Source organism: Nannospalax galili, unplaced genomic scaffold (genome assembly GCF_000622305.1).
Source record: "Nannospalax galili isolate Female #2095 unplaced genomic scaffold, S.galili_v1.0 scaffold336, whole genome shotgun sequence".
Lineage (NCBI taxonomy): Eukaryota > Metazoa > Chordata > Mammalia > Rodentia > Spalacidae > Nannospalax > Nannospalax galili.
Window position 1 is genome coordinate 8,595,335 of NW_008343385.1, and position 17,362 is coordinate 8,612,696.

The window sequence follows — 17,362 nt, forward strand, 5'->3', positions numbered from 1 at the left end:
AGATTCAGCAGATGAACAAGCGCTGGAGAATGTCTGGGGGCTTCAACAACACAGTGGACTGTAACAGGGGTGACAAAGTATATGGGCTCCAGTAGGGTGGGGATGCTATGGGAGGCTGCCATCTGGGAAGTGGGTGTACAGATGAATAAGATGGTTTGGGATGTTATGTGTGATATACACACAAAAAAAATCAACAAACTAAGAAAATGAATTATATTTGAGGAGGAAGTATAAAAATTTACATCATGTTAATTAGTAGAGGTGATAAACATTACCATTGAAATCTACCCGATGAATTTATAGACATACACAGGCAACAAGGATCCAAGTGCAACCAATTATGACTAGTAATAATCACATACATACAGATTAGAGATGCATGCACCAAAATCTCAGTGTATTATTAGCAAAAACAATGAGACTTTCTATAAGAAACAGTATATTTTAAAATGAAATGGAGATCTTTTTTAAAGGTTAAAAACTCATTCAATTTTATGTCTTACAGGCTTTATATTGAGTTCAATATTGTATAACTGTATGAATTCAACAGTGAACCTAAAAATTTTATAGCCACTTTTGAAAAAGATGTATCTTTGCTCTAGAAACTGTTATTGAGTATGTTAAAGCTGTAATGAAATGCTTCTTCTAAAAAATAAAATACATATATAATAAAAAAATTTTAAATAAAAAAATAATTTTTTTTTTGTCTTTTTTGAGACAGGTTCTCCCTGTAGCCCCAGATGTCCTGGAACTCACTATGTAGACGAGGCTGCCCTCGAACTCACAAAGATCCGCCTGCCTCTGCCTCCTGAGTGCTGGGATTAAAGGCGTGCACCACCATGCCCAGCTAATAAAATATTTTTAAATATTCAAATATCTTTCTTCACAAGATGATGTCAATAGTTTGTAATAGATATATTTTAAATTTTGTTACATTTATTATTTGTGTGTATGTGTGTTGTAGGCACACTGTGCCACAGCATAGATGTGGAGATCAGAGGACAACTTGCAGGAGGAGTCAGTTCTCTCCTTCTACCCTGTGTGTCCCTGAGCATTAAATTCAGGAAGTCAGGTGTGGCAACAGGTGCCTTTATCTGATGAGCCATCTCATTGGCCAAAGAGACATTTTTAAACTGTTAACTTAATGGAATTAAAACTTGACCACCCTATATTAGTGACTCCAGTTTTTGTTTAAAAATTTAATGGATTCATAATTCCAAATAGCTAGAAACCCCCGAGTTATAATAGAGTGCTCTCCAACTATACTATGAGGAAAGAAGATAGAAATAAGTGGCAATTCAATAACTTAGACTATCAACAACTCTTCTGCCCCCTTGTTCGTGTAACATGCCTACACTGCTGACATTCCATGAAGGAATTTTCACAGGGATTTAGAAGGCTCTGCAAAATTGTCCAAAGGTTTAGCTTTGCTCATGGACAATTATTCTGCTTGTTTTCCTTCATTTGGTGCCTCGCATTGGTGAATTTATGATAAAAATGACTTGGATAGCAGTGAGTCTAGTACTCCTTGGCATTTAACTGGCAATTGAGGCCCCAACTGAATCAACTATTCATTCATGGGTGACTGAAAGGCAGTGGAAGATGCTGAGTGAAACTGAACCTCCTTCCTATTTCTGGCCAGACCTTGTGAAACTATTGTCATGCTAATGGTCACTAAGGATAAGTAAACTATTATTCTGAAGTGCTTTGGTCATTAAGGAATTTAGGTATAAGGAATTTAGAGAAATTCCACATCAGCAATAACTCCCAGAAGTTTTACAGATTCCACAGAGATGACCTTGAAAAGGTACAGAGCATTTTTTTCAGAGTCCCCTTCCCATTACGCTGCAGCACTGTACATTAAAACTGTGGTTCACTGTACATTAAAACTGTGGTTAGTTCTGGACCTGACTCCCATGAAACAGTAGGTAATACATACCATATAAATGTAAAACCTTTGTTTCATGCAGAAGTGTGAAGGAACTGTTTTACTATTTAATGAGCTGAGCTCCTCTGGTACAACCTTCCAAGCCAGTGCTGAATGCCACATTTCTTTGAATGAACAGAGAGTGATGCCAACGCTGCAGTCCCAGTCTGACTCTTGATGTGCCTTTCCCAACAGCCCTGCTTGAGAATGTTAGACAGAGATATTAGGGAGATGCCTGGCTGCTGGGAATGACGAGCGACAGTTTCAATCAGCATTTATCTCTACTTGGCAAAAAATATGGAGCCTGGAAACAGGGCTCCGTGGAACATGTTGACAATCACAAACTATCCTGAGCCAGGCTTTCAAATCTAGGCATGTGCGTGTGTTGCTTATCATTACCAGGAAAACAGTCAGCCAACTTCAGATCACTAGAATTTGATCTCCACTGAAATAAACACAATCATTTATTGGTCAAGATACGCATAAGCATTATCCTGTGTGTATATTCTTGTGTGTGTGTGTGTGTGTGTGTGTGTGTGTGTGTGTGTGTGTACCTATGGAGGCCAGAGGACAACTTTGGGAGTCAGATCTCAGGAGCCATTTACCTTGTTTTTAAAGATAGAATCTCTCAGTGGGACCTGGGGATTGCCAATTAGGGCAGACTAGCTGTCCAGCAAGTCCCAAGGATCCACCTGTCTTTGCCTCCCTAGGGCTGGTATTTTAAATGCCCCACCACACCTGGCGTTTTTTATGTGGGTTCTGGGAATCAAACTCAGGTCCTCATGCTTACACAGCAAGCATTTTACCACTGAGCTATCTCCACAAGCTGCATATGCATTCTCTTAAATCATTATAATAACCTCCTAAAATAATCTCCATTTTATGCTGAAGAAATTAAAATTGAGAAATATTTGGTCATTCGTGCAAGAATACACAGCTAATGGTCACAGAGGTAGGATTACAACTCAGGTCTAGCTGGTTCTGCAGCTCAGATGCTGGCTGCTGGTGGTCAAGGTGTCAATCTGCTTTTTCCTGTATCTCTGTGCAAGACAGAGGCATGTTGGTAAAAAGATCTTTCTAATTAACTCTGTTCTGAAGTGCTACCTAGGAAGGACCACCCCATCGGGGACACTTAAGCTGTTCGGCTGGTTTGCCAGTTCCTGTTACTTTTCTAAATCCAAAGCCCTGGGTTTGTGTGCATTTGTTCCAGGGCATCTGTTCCCCTCTTGTCTGAAGTTAGCCCATCTTAACCTACCATTCACCTCAGAAACATCATCCAAGCAAGTTTTGTTAACCACCAGCCAATAATCCCTCTGGCTGATAATGTCTAAGGAGCATCTGATCCTGAAGATGTGTTCTGAAGATTCACCAGACAGAAAACTGGAGGCACAGAAATGTGTTATTTGTTTCATTCATCTAGCCATCAGTGGTGGGAGGACTACAAACAAGTTTATCTAACAGAAATTTTGTACAGCTGCATTAGTAGTGAAAATAATAGTATCTAGTAGCTTTATCACAAATAAAGACAACTGGGGGAAATTAGGACATGGTCTTTATACCTTTGTTGGGGTTCTACTTCCTCTCCTGAGTACCATCATACTAGTTAGGTGTCGTGGTACCATCATCAAGGTGCTCACATCTGAATAATAATAATCCAAGAGGAATCCTAAAGCTTGGTACACCATTTACATATCTGGCCAAGATCAAAACAGGATTACAGAAGATTGATGCCAAAGTCTAGGGATATAGCCAGTCAACAACTGGAGGATTAGCCAAGCAGGTACAGATGCAATGAGACTTGCTACATCTAGCACGGAAACACTAAACAAGGTGTGCACAGGTCAGGCCAGACAGCAGGAGGCCAGACAATATCACAGATCATGAACCTGCACACTTGTGTGGAAGGGATTTTACAAGAACAATAAAAAAGCCTCTTCCCTCCTCATGTTGTCAGAGACCTCTAACCATTCTGACTTAGCATCTCTATGTGTATGAGTGTGTGTGTGTGTGTGTGTGTGTGTGTGTGTGTCTGTACATGTGTGTTTGTGTGTTCATGGATGCACACATGCATGTGGAGGCCAGAGGACAACCTCAGGTATCTGTGGTTTCTTCTGTGCTATCTACTTTTTCTTTATTTTTCTTTTCTTTTAAAGACAGGGTCTCTCACTGGCCTAAAACTCACCAAATAAGCTAGGCTGACTGATCAGCCAGTGAGCCCCAGGGATCTGCCTAGCTCTGCCTCCCCAGCATTGGGATTACAAGTATGGACTAACACACTGAGCCTAGGCTCCTCTCTCTTCTCTCTTCTCTTCTTCCTCTGTCTCTTCTCTTCTCTTCTTCTCTCTCTCTCTCTCTCTCTCTCTCTCTCTCTCTATAACTAACAGTTCACTCTCTCTTTATCTTATCCTTGTTGGTTCTGAAGCTCAAACTCAGGTCCTCATTCTATCAAGGCACACACTTTACCAACTGAGCCATCTTCCCAGTCCTCTGACTCAGCATCTTTAAACCGGCTATACACACCAGGCATACATAAAGCAAACGCCCTTTTCCATCCCCAGTTTTAGTTCTAGCCATGGGAAAGCCTCAGCCCCTCCTATTCCTCAACCTGTCTGAATACTCAGGTTGCATAGGACTGTCCTCCCACCTGCAGACTATGGACAGATACCTTCTTCCCAAGCTTGGTTGCACCTGCTTGCCTAGGATCATCACAGCAAGGCTTACTCACTGCTACACTCCACAAGAAAAGAGGGGCAGCCATGCCTCCCAACCAATCAGTTGGCCCTAGTTGCACAAGAGAGAGGGGCTAAGGGTATATAAGCTCAGGCAGGGTCTCTCTCTTCTCTCTCTCTCTCTCTCTCTCTCTCTCTCTCTCTCTCTCTCTCTCCAATTTGTGTGGCTGTGGGGAAGTCACCATCCATGCTTGAATGAAAGCCTTTCCAGTGCAGCTTGGGAGAGGGTGTGCACCCACACTTCTTCAAGTAAAGCCTCCCCCATTGCTCTGTAAGACCAATAAACTCACTGGTTTCTCAGACTGTAGTTGAAGGAAAACAAGCCTCTGTTTGTCATGGGGCGGTGAGGGGATTGACATTGTTTACACCTCCCAGAAGGAATTTTAGCTACAAAATCCAACAAACTCAATGGTTTCCCAGACTGTCATTTGAGGAAAACAACCCTCCTTTTGTCTAGGGACCAAAGGGGAGGATAATGTTATTTATACCTCTCAGAAAGAATTTTAGCTACGACTCCGGTGTATGAGCAGAAGAAGCCTCCTTCTCAATGCTGTTTTACTCAGTCCCTGATGACTTTGTAGGTTCCTTCTTACATCACATCCCCACTTCCGGCCTCAGGAACTGCTCTCTTTTTGAGGTATGCCCCTCTTAACTGATTTGTTCCAGCATTTCAGGAAAAGGAAAGATTATAACTACATGATAGTTGCTCTGCTAGGGAGAAAAAGATAAAAATCTCTCCCCTACTGGGGCTGAAGAGATGACTCAGCAACTAAGAGTGTTGATGCTCTTTCAGAAGACCCAGGTACAGTTCCCAGCACCTATATAGGGACTAACAACTGCCTATAAATCTAATTCTAGGGGCTCTGATGCCCTCTTCTGGCCTTCATGGGCATTGCACACATATGATGCATACATGCAGGCAAAGCATCATACACATAAAATAAAAACATCTCTCCTACAATTGTCATAAATTCCACTTACACTGATTCATTCCTTTGTTTAAATGAAGCTTTATCCATAGTCTTCTTTTGAAATTTAAACACTCTTTCTTGTAAAACAGCAATATTTAGTATGACTGAATTGATCTCAAATTCAATTAAGAGATTAAGGAAGCATCTCAGAAGAAAACAATAAAACAAAAACAGACAGAAAAGGAAAATGGAAGCACAGGATAATGCCACCACTTTCTAATTTTGCTTCTAATGTAGACAGTACTGGATTGTTGAAACAATACCCTACTGTAACTACAACTTCAGAATGAAGAGGCCACAAGTTTGCTAGTTTATTCTTCCTTATGCCCCAAATCAGGGACTAAATATGGTCACTAATATTGGTGTTATGAAAGCATATTTTGAGATATTGCTCTAGAGTTTTTTTCCTTCTCCTCCCTCCCCTCTCCTAGTCATAATCCAGTAATTACTAGTACCACTGATGCCTCCTCTGAGCCTAGCATCCAGGATGCTCCCTTTTTACTCTCTAGGGGTAGAGTGTGGGGAGCCTGCTAGGGCCTTCAGTTGCTACCACTCAGACAGGTGTGAGAGAGCAGAAATAGTTACATGATATTTCCCCTTGCTTAGGCCTGAGTCAGCCTCACAAAGTTTTCTGTATGCCACTGTGGCACTCAAACAAGGTTCCAAATCTAGCTGAGGGAGGGCTAGCAGGCCTGCAGAGACTTGAGATTGGGATGGGAAGATGTAATAATGACCCACTGATCAGCCATAGCAGATCAGACTAGGGTGCTGACAATCAGGGCAGGTGCTCCAGGATGAAGAAATGGTGATAAAACAGATGTTCCCAAATCCCTACCTCCATCCTGATCCCTTGGCACAGGGAAGCCCATAACTCAGGCCCTGAGATTAATTTTCAAACAAACAGCAGAACCACTAAAAATAAGAGAGCAGGAGGTAACTGGACATGGTGGCACACGCCTTTAATCCCAGCCCTTGAGAGGCAGAGGCAGGCAGATCTGTCTGTGCATTTGAGGCCAGCCTGGTCTATATAGCAAGTTCTAGAGGGCAGGTTTCTTGAGTAACTGAATATGCTGTCTGAAAATCTATACCCACTATACTGACTAACAGAGCAAATTGCAATTTGGCTAAATATGTCACTGTTGTTTTCTCAGTAGTCATCTTTGTAGACTTTAATTGAAATTTTGCAAATTTCATAATATATGTTTTGATTGAGAAACATGTTTTTTAAGAAACAAGAAGTAGCTGGGGGTGGTGGCACACACCTTTAACCCCAGCACTTGGGAGGCAGGGGCAGATGGATCTCTGTGAGATAGAGGCCAGCCTGGTTTATATAGCCAGCTGTAGCTACAGGGAGACCCTGTCTCAAAAAGCCAAAAAAAAAGAAAGAAGGGAGGGAGGGAGGGAGGGAAAGAGAGAGAGAGAAAGAAAGAAAGAAAGAAAGAAAGAAAGAAAGAAAGAAAGAAAGAGGAAAAGAAAGAAGTAGAGGCAAAAGGCATGCGTAGGTGCAAACTAAGAGCGCTGCTTCACATAGTGTGGGTGTACTGGATAGCTTTAGTGTCAACTTGACACACCTGGGTTGAGGGAGCCTCAATCGAGGAATTTCCTCTATTGGACTGGCCTGTGGCCATGTCTGAAGGGCATCTTCTTGATGAGTGATGTGGGAGGGCCCAGCCCACTGTGGGTGGTGCCACCCCTGGGCAGGTGGGCCTGTATTGCATAAGAAAGCAGGCTGAGTAGGGGCCAGGGGAGCAAGCCTGTAAGCAGCATTCCTCCATGGCCTGTGCTCCAGCTCCTGCCTCCAAGTTCCTGCCCTGAGTTCCTACCTTGGGCTCCCTGATGAACTGCGTGCGACCTGGGAGATATAAGACAAATAAACCCTTTCCTCCCCAAGTTGGTACTGGTCAGAGTGTTTTGTCACAGCAATGAAGAACAAACTAAGACAGTGGGCCACACAGAGCTTGTGCTTGGGTGGCATGTGTAAGAATCCTGTCCCTGGGACTCTAGTGCCAAGGACTCCTGCCAGAGCAGAGCCACCCACCCCCTGCTCCAGAGGCTTTGCCCAACATGTGAAAATTAGCTGGGATTATATTTCAGTTAGCAAGAGTTACAATACATTTCTTTCAGACGCAAATTCTGAAAATTCCTTGGCAAGAGCACTAAAGCCTGAACACTGTAAAGAAAAGAAAGGGCTCGGGGCTGGAAGAGGGATGTCAGAAAATAGAAAAAAACAAACACAAGACAAGAGTGAAACAATGAGAGAAGTATCAAGGAGACTAAGTCATAAGGCCATACGAGCAGGTTCTATAATGTAGCCAGCCCCCAGGACCCTTCCCCTGCCATTTCAATAGCCTCAGTTTCCTCCGAGTTAACAGGACATACTAAAGTTTCCCTGTTTACATCTCGGTGGATGTTAGCACTCTAGATGCCCTTGTTTTGCAGAAGGGCCAAAATGCTGTCAACAGTCATGAGTGTTGAATTCAGGATTGGGAAAATCATAAAAGGTCACAGTTAAAATGACCTTAGCTCAATTTCCTCAGATTTGCAGATAAGAAAAATCAGACTCTGTAAGGGTAAAAGAACCCATGTCCAGTCAGTGGCAAACCTCAGTCTAGAATCTAGGCCTCTGAATTTCCTGTCCCATGCCTATTCCATTCTGATTGTTACATTCTGCTGTTAGCTACACATTTTGAAACACATGCTTTCCCTGATTGCCTTCAAGAACATCAGTGTATTTCCTTCCGTTTCTGTAAAAATGAACAGCACTGCTAAGGACAGCTGGGATCAGTAAGCCTCTAAGAAGATCTCTACAGTAAGAAAGATTAAGTTGCTATTACCAGAATATTCTTTGCCTATATCTAGTAATTTTCCTGGAGGAGTTCTGAAGAATATTTTCATTCAGTAGCAACAAGAATGTGTTTGCTTATTTTTTAATTCATTCATTCATCACTTGCGTGCAGCTGACAGTGTGGATTGACAGCAAGCCATGGCTGGGGAAAGGGTGACCATCATTGCGTCACTGTGTCCTGAGTGAGCTCTGGGGAACAGAAGTAAACAAAAGAAACATGGGCAGGGAAAATGGGGTTTTGCTCAATATCACTGCCAATGAAACAGAATTACTGTCCAGTTATTTCTTTGAAAGAAGGAAATAATATTTATGTTCACTTAGGGAAAGACATCTTCTAAGAAGGTTGCAATATTTTTAAGATACTGTATCAAAAAACTATTTGTCCTTGGGGTGAAGCCAAACTCCAAACTTAAGAAAGCTTCATTTTCTCAGGGAACCAGGAACAGAACCATTAAAAGTAGATGGCATGGCCACCTGAAGGAGGCTGTTCCCTATGTTTCATGGGCAGTGAAAAAGGGGAAAAGACCCCCTTTTTACACAGGAAATTCCTATTTTTTTTGTTTTTAGTAGACTTTCAAACTTTATTCTCTTCTATGATTATCATAATTTTGGCTTTTAGAAACAATATTTTTTTCCAGATAACTTTTTTTATTGAATAACCACATGATTACAAGAAGCAGTTCATTACAACCTTAATGTATTCAACAACAATTTCCAGAGCAAGGCTACATCTCTTTCAAAAGTGGCTGTAAATTTTTAGGTTCACAGTTGACTTAATACAGTTATACAATATTGAACTCAGTATTAACCCTGTAAGACATAGAATTGAATGAGTTTTTAACCTTTAAAAAAGATCTCCATTTCATTTTAAAATATACTGTTTCTTATAGAAAGACTCATTGTGAATGCTACTAACGCTTAGATGTTTGCACATGTGTCTTTAATCTCTATGTATCTGATTATTACTAGTCAGAGTCGGTTACACTCAGATCCTTGTGTATTAGTCACTTTTCTGTTGCTGTGACAGAAACACTGACCAAAGCAACTTATTCAAAGAAGAATTTATTTACGCTTATGGTTCCAGGGGAATTACAGTCTGTCATGGCAGGGAGGCATGGTGGCTGGAGGTGGCTGGAGCAGGAGCAGCAGAAGTGAAGCTCTCACATCATCAGGCAGGCACAGGAAGCAAGCAAGATGGCAACTGGAGATCCGGCAAGGCTTAAGAACTCTATAAGCCCACCCCCAGTGATGTGCTTCCTCCAGGATAGCCACACCTTCTAAAACCTCCCAAAACAGCACCACTGTGTGGGGACAAAATGTCCAAATACCTGGAGCCTATAGGGGACATTCTCATTCAAATCATCACACCTTGGCAAGTGAGTATGGATATAAAGTCATCAGGTAGATTTCAGTAGTAATATTTATCACCTCTACTAATTAACATGAAGTAAATTTTTATGCTTCCTCCTCAAATATGTCATTTTTTTAATTTGTTGATTTTTTTGTGTGTGCATCGAGCCCATATACTCTGTCAGCCCTGTTACTGTCCACCATGTTGTTGGCGCCCCCAGCCATTCCCCAGTGCTTGTCCATCTGCTAAATCTAGTCAGCCTATCTAAAGATCATTGTTTTAGGAATATCGGCTGTTCCTGATCTAGTAGTAATCATTTGTCAATATTCCTTTAGATAAGATTGGGGTCTGCTGTTCATTTTCCCAGTTCTATGCTGGGTTACTGTCTGGGAGTCTTTTGGGTGACCCTGGCCAATAACTCAAAGGCAGGTATCTCCTGTCTGGCATTGTTTCTTATTATGTAGCATTTAGCTATACATACAGACTCTTAAAAAGCCATATTGACCCCTTTAATCTTTGGTTATACGTTCCTTTTCGGTGTTTAAGACCCTACAATTGGCCCAAATAAACCAATTTATTTTTACTCTTAAGGTCGTTTGAGGATCTGTTCCTCAGGGATCACCTGAGGAACAGAAACATCCTAATTTTTTTGAGACAGAGTCTCACTAAATAGCCCTGGCTGACCTGGCACCCCTTATGTAGACTAGGCTGACCTCAAACCCACAGAGATCTGCCTGCCTCTGCCTCCTGAGTGCTGGGATTAAAAGCATGAGCCACCACACCTGTCTGGAAATTTCCTAATTCTTGATGCTGATGCCTTTTAGTGTTTGTAGAAAGGTAAGTTCCTTTTTTTAAAAAAAAAAAATCACTTCTAGGGGCTGGAGAGATAGCTCAGCAATTAAGAACACTGGCTGCTCTTTCAGAGGACCAGGTTTGATTCCCAGCACCCACATGGTGGCTAACAACTATCTGTAACTCCAGTTCCAGGGAATCCCACGCCCTCTTCTGACCTCCGAGGGTACTACATGACACGGGTGCACCCACCTACGTGCAGACATTACACTCATACACATAAAATAAAAATAATAAATTTTTAAAAATTCACTTCTATTCAATTTGAAACATAAGTGATACTATTTTATATAAAGTGTCATGAAACATTTAGCATCCCTTGGCAGGCAACAAGGTCTAATAAGCAGGACAATACATAAAAAAAAAAGTCATAAAAGTCATAAGCAGCATGACTACATCAGCCATTTCTGGAAGCATTCCCTCATCTTCATTCTGTGCCCTACTGACTAATCTTCCTTTTGAAAAACAAAAATACAAAGGCTGGGGAGATTGCTCAGTGGTTGAGCACAGCAGGCAGGAGTTCAGATCCCCAGAACCCAAGCAAAATGCTGGGTGGGCATGGTGACCGGCCCACTTGCAATTATATCCTCCAAAGGCAGCGACAATGGATTCCCCAGAACAAGCTATGTAGGGAGAGTGACCATATCCAGGAGCTCTGGGTTTGACTGAAAGACCTGCCTCATTGAATAAAGTGGAAAAGCAATGGAGGTTGATTCTTGACATCAAACTTGGGCCTTCACATGTATACGCATCCACATGCATGCTCACCCCCATACATGCAAACATACACACACACATGCACACCACATACACACATATACACACAAATGAAAAAAAATTAGACAATTGCTGAGTTGGTGTTATTGTCCTTCTAAACATCTCAACATCTTAGTATTATATGTAAATTCTAATTCTTTTGAATATGACATTCCAGGTTCTCTGTGATTCAGTACAAGCAAATTTTGTTTCATTAATTCCATTATTGATCAAAGTGCCAGGTAAACTTTTTTTAATTATTTACTTAATAACCACATAATTAGAAGAAGCATTTCATTACAACAGCACATTGACATATTCAATAACAATTTCCAGAGCTAAGATGCATCTGCAAAGATGCATCTCTTTCAAAATTGGCTGTAAAATTTTAGGTTCACTGTTGAATTAATACAGTTACACAATATTGTACTCAGTATAAACCATATAAGACATAAAATTAAAAATTAAATTGGCCTTTAAAAAAGATCTCCATGTCAGTATTAAAATACACAGTTTCATACAGAAAAACATTTTTAATGCAAATGACACTAAGATGTTTGCGCATGCATTTCTAATCTCTATATATCTGATTACTGCTTATCACAGTCAGTTACTTTCTGAGCTCCTTGGCATCTGAGCATGGATATAAAGTCGTCAGGTAGATTTCAGTGGTAATGTTTTTCACATCTACTAATTATTAAGGAGAAAATTTTTATGCTTTGAAGAATTATTATCTTTTCATTTTTTTAAATATAATAACCACGTGCTTAGAAGAAGCATTTCATTACAGCTTTAACATATTCAGTAACATACTCCAGAGCAAGGATACATCTCTTTCAAAAGTGGCTGTAAATTTTTAGGTTCACAGTTGAATTAATGCAGTTATACAATATTGAACTCAGTATAAACCCTGTAAGATAAAAAATTGAATGAGTTTTTACCCTTTAAAGAAGACCTCCATATCATTTTAAAATATGCTGTTTCCTACATTTTTAAAAATGATTTATTTATTTTTATTTATTTTTTTATAAGCATTTCATTACAGCCAACAACTCAAAAGAAGCTATGTCCTATCTGGCATTGTTGCTTGTTATGTAGCCTTTAGCTATACATATGGACTCCTAAAAAATAAAGTTATTAATGAAAGATGTGTATTGAATCCTGTCATTTTTATTTCTGTTTACATTCTTGATATAGCTGTACTTTTCTACAGTTATACCTTCATTGAATTTCTTTCTGCAACCCCTTGGGTATAGTCATTCCTTTCTTCAGCTCTTTGTATTGCTTCCAGAACTCTCTGAAGGGCAGGTTTTGTGGACATGAATTCCTTCAGCCTATTTATGTCATGGAAGATTTTTCTTTCCCCTTCAACTATAATAGACATTTTGGCTGGATATAGTAATCTGGGTTGGTATCTGTGGTCATTTAGAACTGGGAATACTTTGGTCCAGGCTCTTCTGGCTTTCATAGTTTGCACTGAAAAATCAGCTGTAATCCTAATGGGTTTTCCTATGTGACTTGTTTCTCTTTTGCAGCTTTCAGTATTCTCTTTGTTCTGTAAGTTTAGTGTTTTTCCTATGATGTGCCGTGGAGAGTTTCTTTTCTGGTCCTGTCTGTTTGGTGTTCTATATGCTTCTTGTATTTGTATGGGCATGTCTTTAATTTGGGGACATTCTCTTCTACAATTTTGTTGAAGATCCGGTCCATGCCATTATCTTGGGATTCTTCTCCTTCCTGTATGTCTATGATTTGTAAGTTTGGTCTTTTTATGGTGTCACATAATTCCTGTATATTCCATTCTTGTGCTTTCTTAAATTTTTTATAATCTTTGCTTGAGTGGTCTAGTTCATCCACTTTATCTTCCAGTCTTGATATTCTGTTTTCCATTTCATTCATCCTATTGGTGAGGCTTTCTCCTGTCATTTCTAATTGGCTTACTGAGTGTTTCACTTCCTCTTCATTTTAGCCTGAGTAATCTTCAATATTTCTAGCTCTTTTCTGAATTCATTCAGAAGTTTATCCCTATCCATCTTCAGGTCTTTGATTTGTTTGTGTGTTCTTTAAATCCACCGAATTCTTTTACCATGTTTATAATTGTTCTTTTGAGTTCCATGTCCTACATTATCTCTAGGGGGTTCTCATTGAACTCCTCTAGAGGACTATTGGCATTTGGTGGGGATATGTTATTTCGGTTTTTCATGTCATTTTTTCTCTGTGATTTTGACATGTGAATTTCTTTTGTAGTTTCTGATTCTTATGTGAGACTCAAGCCTTCAAGTTTAGGTCTTCTTTTTGTAAACTTTATGTGCCTTATGGTTTATTTTTTGGGCATGAAAACCTGTTTGGCATGAAAAGAACTGTTCCAGTTCTCTCTTTTGATTTTATATTGGAGTGGCTGGATTGCTTTTGTCTTCAGGAGTTCCCACAGAGGCCCAAGTCAGAGAAGGATCAGATGCTCTCAGGCTTTCTTCTAATGTCTGGATCCCTCCAGGAAAGATTTTGGTCTCAGGAATTTGGGGGTTGGACTGGCCTGAGAGCGGGGCCAGGAAAGATGCTGGTCTCAGGCAGCTGGTGGCTATGCCACCCAGAGATGCAAAGGGAGATGGGGGCAGGAAGAATCCCCTAGGCTCCTGGGGACTGCACTGAGGAATTGGGTTGATCTGGATGCAAAGGATCAGGAAGCCGAAAAGTCAGCCCCGTCATCCAGGAAAGAGGCTGGAGGGTTGTGCAGCCCAGGGAAGCAGAGGGAGGCAAGGGCGGGGCCAGGCCCAGAGGGCTTCTGGGGACCTCGGGAAGGAACTGGGTTGGTCTGGATGCAAAGGATCAGGAAGCAGTGGTGGTTCCCCTGGTGTCTGGGGCACCAAGACAAGGAATGGGACAGCACCCAGGTTAGGAAGAGAGCCAGACAGGGGAGATGGGAGGGTGAATGAGGCTGTGGGAGTCAAGACATGGAGGGCTCAATCAACTTACCCAGGAGAAAGGGAGGGGGGTCGTGCAGGCCCAGGGAAGCAGAGGGAAGTGAGGGAGGGACCCAGCCCAGAGGGCTCCTGGGGACCTCCAGTAGGAACTAGGTCTGTTTGGATGCAAGAGATCAGGAAGCAGTAGTGGCCTCCGGCCCAGAGGTCAGGAGGTCAGCCCCTGCATCCAGGAAAGAGGCTGGCGGGCCATGCAGCCCAGGGAAGCAGAGCATAAACTTTTTTTTTTTTAATGTGCATGAATGTGTTGTCTGCATTTATGTAAATATACTCATGTCATGCAATGTACATGGAAGTCAGAAGAGGGTTTCAGATCCCCTGGAACTGGAGTTACAGACAGCTGTTAACCACCATGTGGGTGCTGGGACTCGAACTCAGGTCCTCTGCAAGAACAGCCAGTGCTCTTAACCTCTCAGTCATCTCTCCAGTTCCCAGGTAAACTTTTTAAATCTGATTCTTTTAACACTTTTCAAGATTTCATTTCCTCTTTTACTAATTTTCTGTTCCTAACTTTTGTTCAGTTTTCTAATGGATGCTTATTTTTTTAGTCCTGTATAATAACTGTTAAGGTTTATAATCTTGTGACAATCATATTTATGACAATTTTTAGAGTTTCTTGGTTATATTATCCTATGGGTGGGTTTAGAAAGTCAAAAAGTATACAGAATCTTTAAGAGTTCAAGGGATTACACTTCCCAGACATTAGGCTTAAGTCCATATAAAAAGTTATTTAGACAATTATTTCTCATTGATGATTTTGTTCATAATCAGAAAGTGCTGCTCAGATGTAAGACTTCAAATCTTGATCTGCAATACTGTAGTGCCCACCTGTAGCTAAGGGAGACAACCTGCTATTGTTCTAAAATGATGGCTAAATTTGTTTTGTCCCCCTATCTAGAAGCCTTGGAGAGGGGACTGACACTGATTCTAACCACTCCAACAGCTATGAAAATATCTGAAAACAAATCCTGAATCCATCACTCTCAAATACAGCCTTGGCAGACAAAAGAAAAATGAGGAGGAACCCAATAGAGGGATGCTTTTGGAAGCTCTGGTCAAGAAATTCCAATGGACTCTGATATAAACATTTGAAATTTCCTGTTCTTTTTTCTAGTTCCCTCTCTAGAACTTGTAATGCTAATTACTCTTGCCTTTACTTTTCCTCCACATCTCATAGGCACCAGTCAAGGACTTTCCTTTTCCCCTACAGATAAAAGTTATGCAATTTGGGAGTCTTTTAGATAAACCCACTGAAGGGTACTCCAATTGCCTCACCCTGTGTCCCTCCCTGTTCAGCATGGAAAAAGCCAGAGAGGTCTGTGTCCTGATTCCCTATTCACAAATTGGGTACCGTCTTCAGAGAATGGTGTTGTAAGAATAGGAGGTAGGAATTGGCTAGGTGTTCTAATTGCTGTGACAAAATACTCTGATCAATACCAACTTGGGGAGGAAAGGGTTTATTCAGCTTATATCTCCCATATCACAGTTCATCAGGAATCCCAAGGTAGGAACTCAGGGCAGGAACCTGGAAGCAGGAGCTGGAGCACAGACCATGGAGGAACTCTGATTACTGGCTTGCTCCCCTGCTTTCTTATGCAACACAGGTCCACCTGCCCAGGGGTGGCACCACCCACAGTGGGCTGGGCCCTCCCACATCACTCAGCAAGAAGATGCCCCTCAGATATGGCTACAGGCCCATCCAGTAGAGGAAATTCCCCAATTGAGGCTCCCTCAACCCAGGTGTGTCAAGTTGACACTAAAGCTATTCAGCACACTAGGCAGTTAGGGTAAAAAGACCCCCAAAGAAAAGTAGCCAGTTTCATGGCTAAAAATCAAAATGTCCTTGGGCCTCTTAGCAACATACTCCATTCCAAAGGCCAAAATTGTCAAAAGTATTTGGGAGCTCTAATCTAATCCTTAAAAGATTTTAGAGTTACCTTTCCAGAAGGGGGAATGTTAGAGTAGCAAAAAGCCCCATTTAAAAAAGAAAAGAAACAGTACATGAAGTTATCAGAAAAAAAGTGATGGGGAGATATGGGAGGAGTTGGCAGGAGGGAGTGGGCATGAATTTGATCAAAACACCTTATATACATGTATGAAATTCTCAATAATTTTTTTAAAAAGTTTGTCTTTCACACAATTCATATCAATAATTTTTTATGGTCTTTTTGAGACAGGGTCTCCCTATAGCCACAGCTGGCCTGGAACTCACTATGTAGACCAGGCTGGCCTCAATCTCCCAGAGATCCACCTGCCTCTGTGTCCCCAGTTCTGAGATTAAAGATGTGTGCCACCGTGCTCAGCCATATCAAGAATTTTTTTAGGAACCGGAGACATGGTTCAAGTGGGTAAAGATGCTTGTCTGCAAGACTAATGGCCACATGGTAGAAAGAAAAATCAGCTTCTGAAAGTTGTCCTCTAACCTCCAAATGTATGCTGTGGTACATACACACATACACACACACACACACACACACACACTAATAAATGGAAAAGATATTTTTAAATTTTTATTATTTTATTTTATGTGTATGTGTGTATTGCCTGCATGTGTGTAAGTGTACCTGTGCCATGCAATGCCCTTGGAGGTCAGAAGAGGGCATCAGATCTCCTGGAACTGGAGTTATGGATGGTTGTTAGCTGCCATGTGGGTGCTGAAAATGGAACCTGGTTCATCTGCAAGAGCAGCCAGTGCTCTTAATCACTGAGCCACCTCTCAAGCACCGAAAAGACATTTTTTAAAACGTATCTTTTAGGGGCCACCAATATGGCTCCTTGCCACACAAACCTAATAACCTAAGTTTGATCCCTAGAACCCATGCGAAGGTAGAAAGAGGAAACTACTATTGAAGGTTATCTTCTTCACATATACACCGTGGTACATGCACATCTGCACTCACAATACAACATACATTCTCTCTCTCTCTCTCTCTCTCTCTCTCTCTCTCTCTCTCTC

The 17,362-nt window shown here is 41.3% G+C and overlaps 1 long non-coding RNA gene across 1 annotated transcript in view; it reads right to left on the reverse strand.

Annotated features, from left to right (window-relative positions):
• LOC115071427 overlaps nt 1–17,362 on the reverse strand; it is a 109,706-nt gene that overhangs the window by 80,655 nt on the left and 11,689 nt on the right. The gene's annotated exons all lie outside the window — the stretch shown is intronic.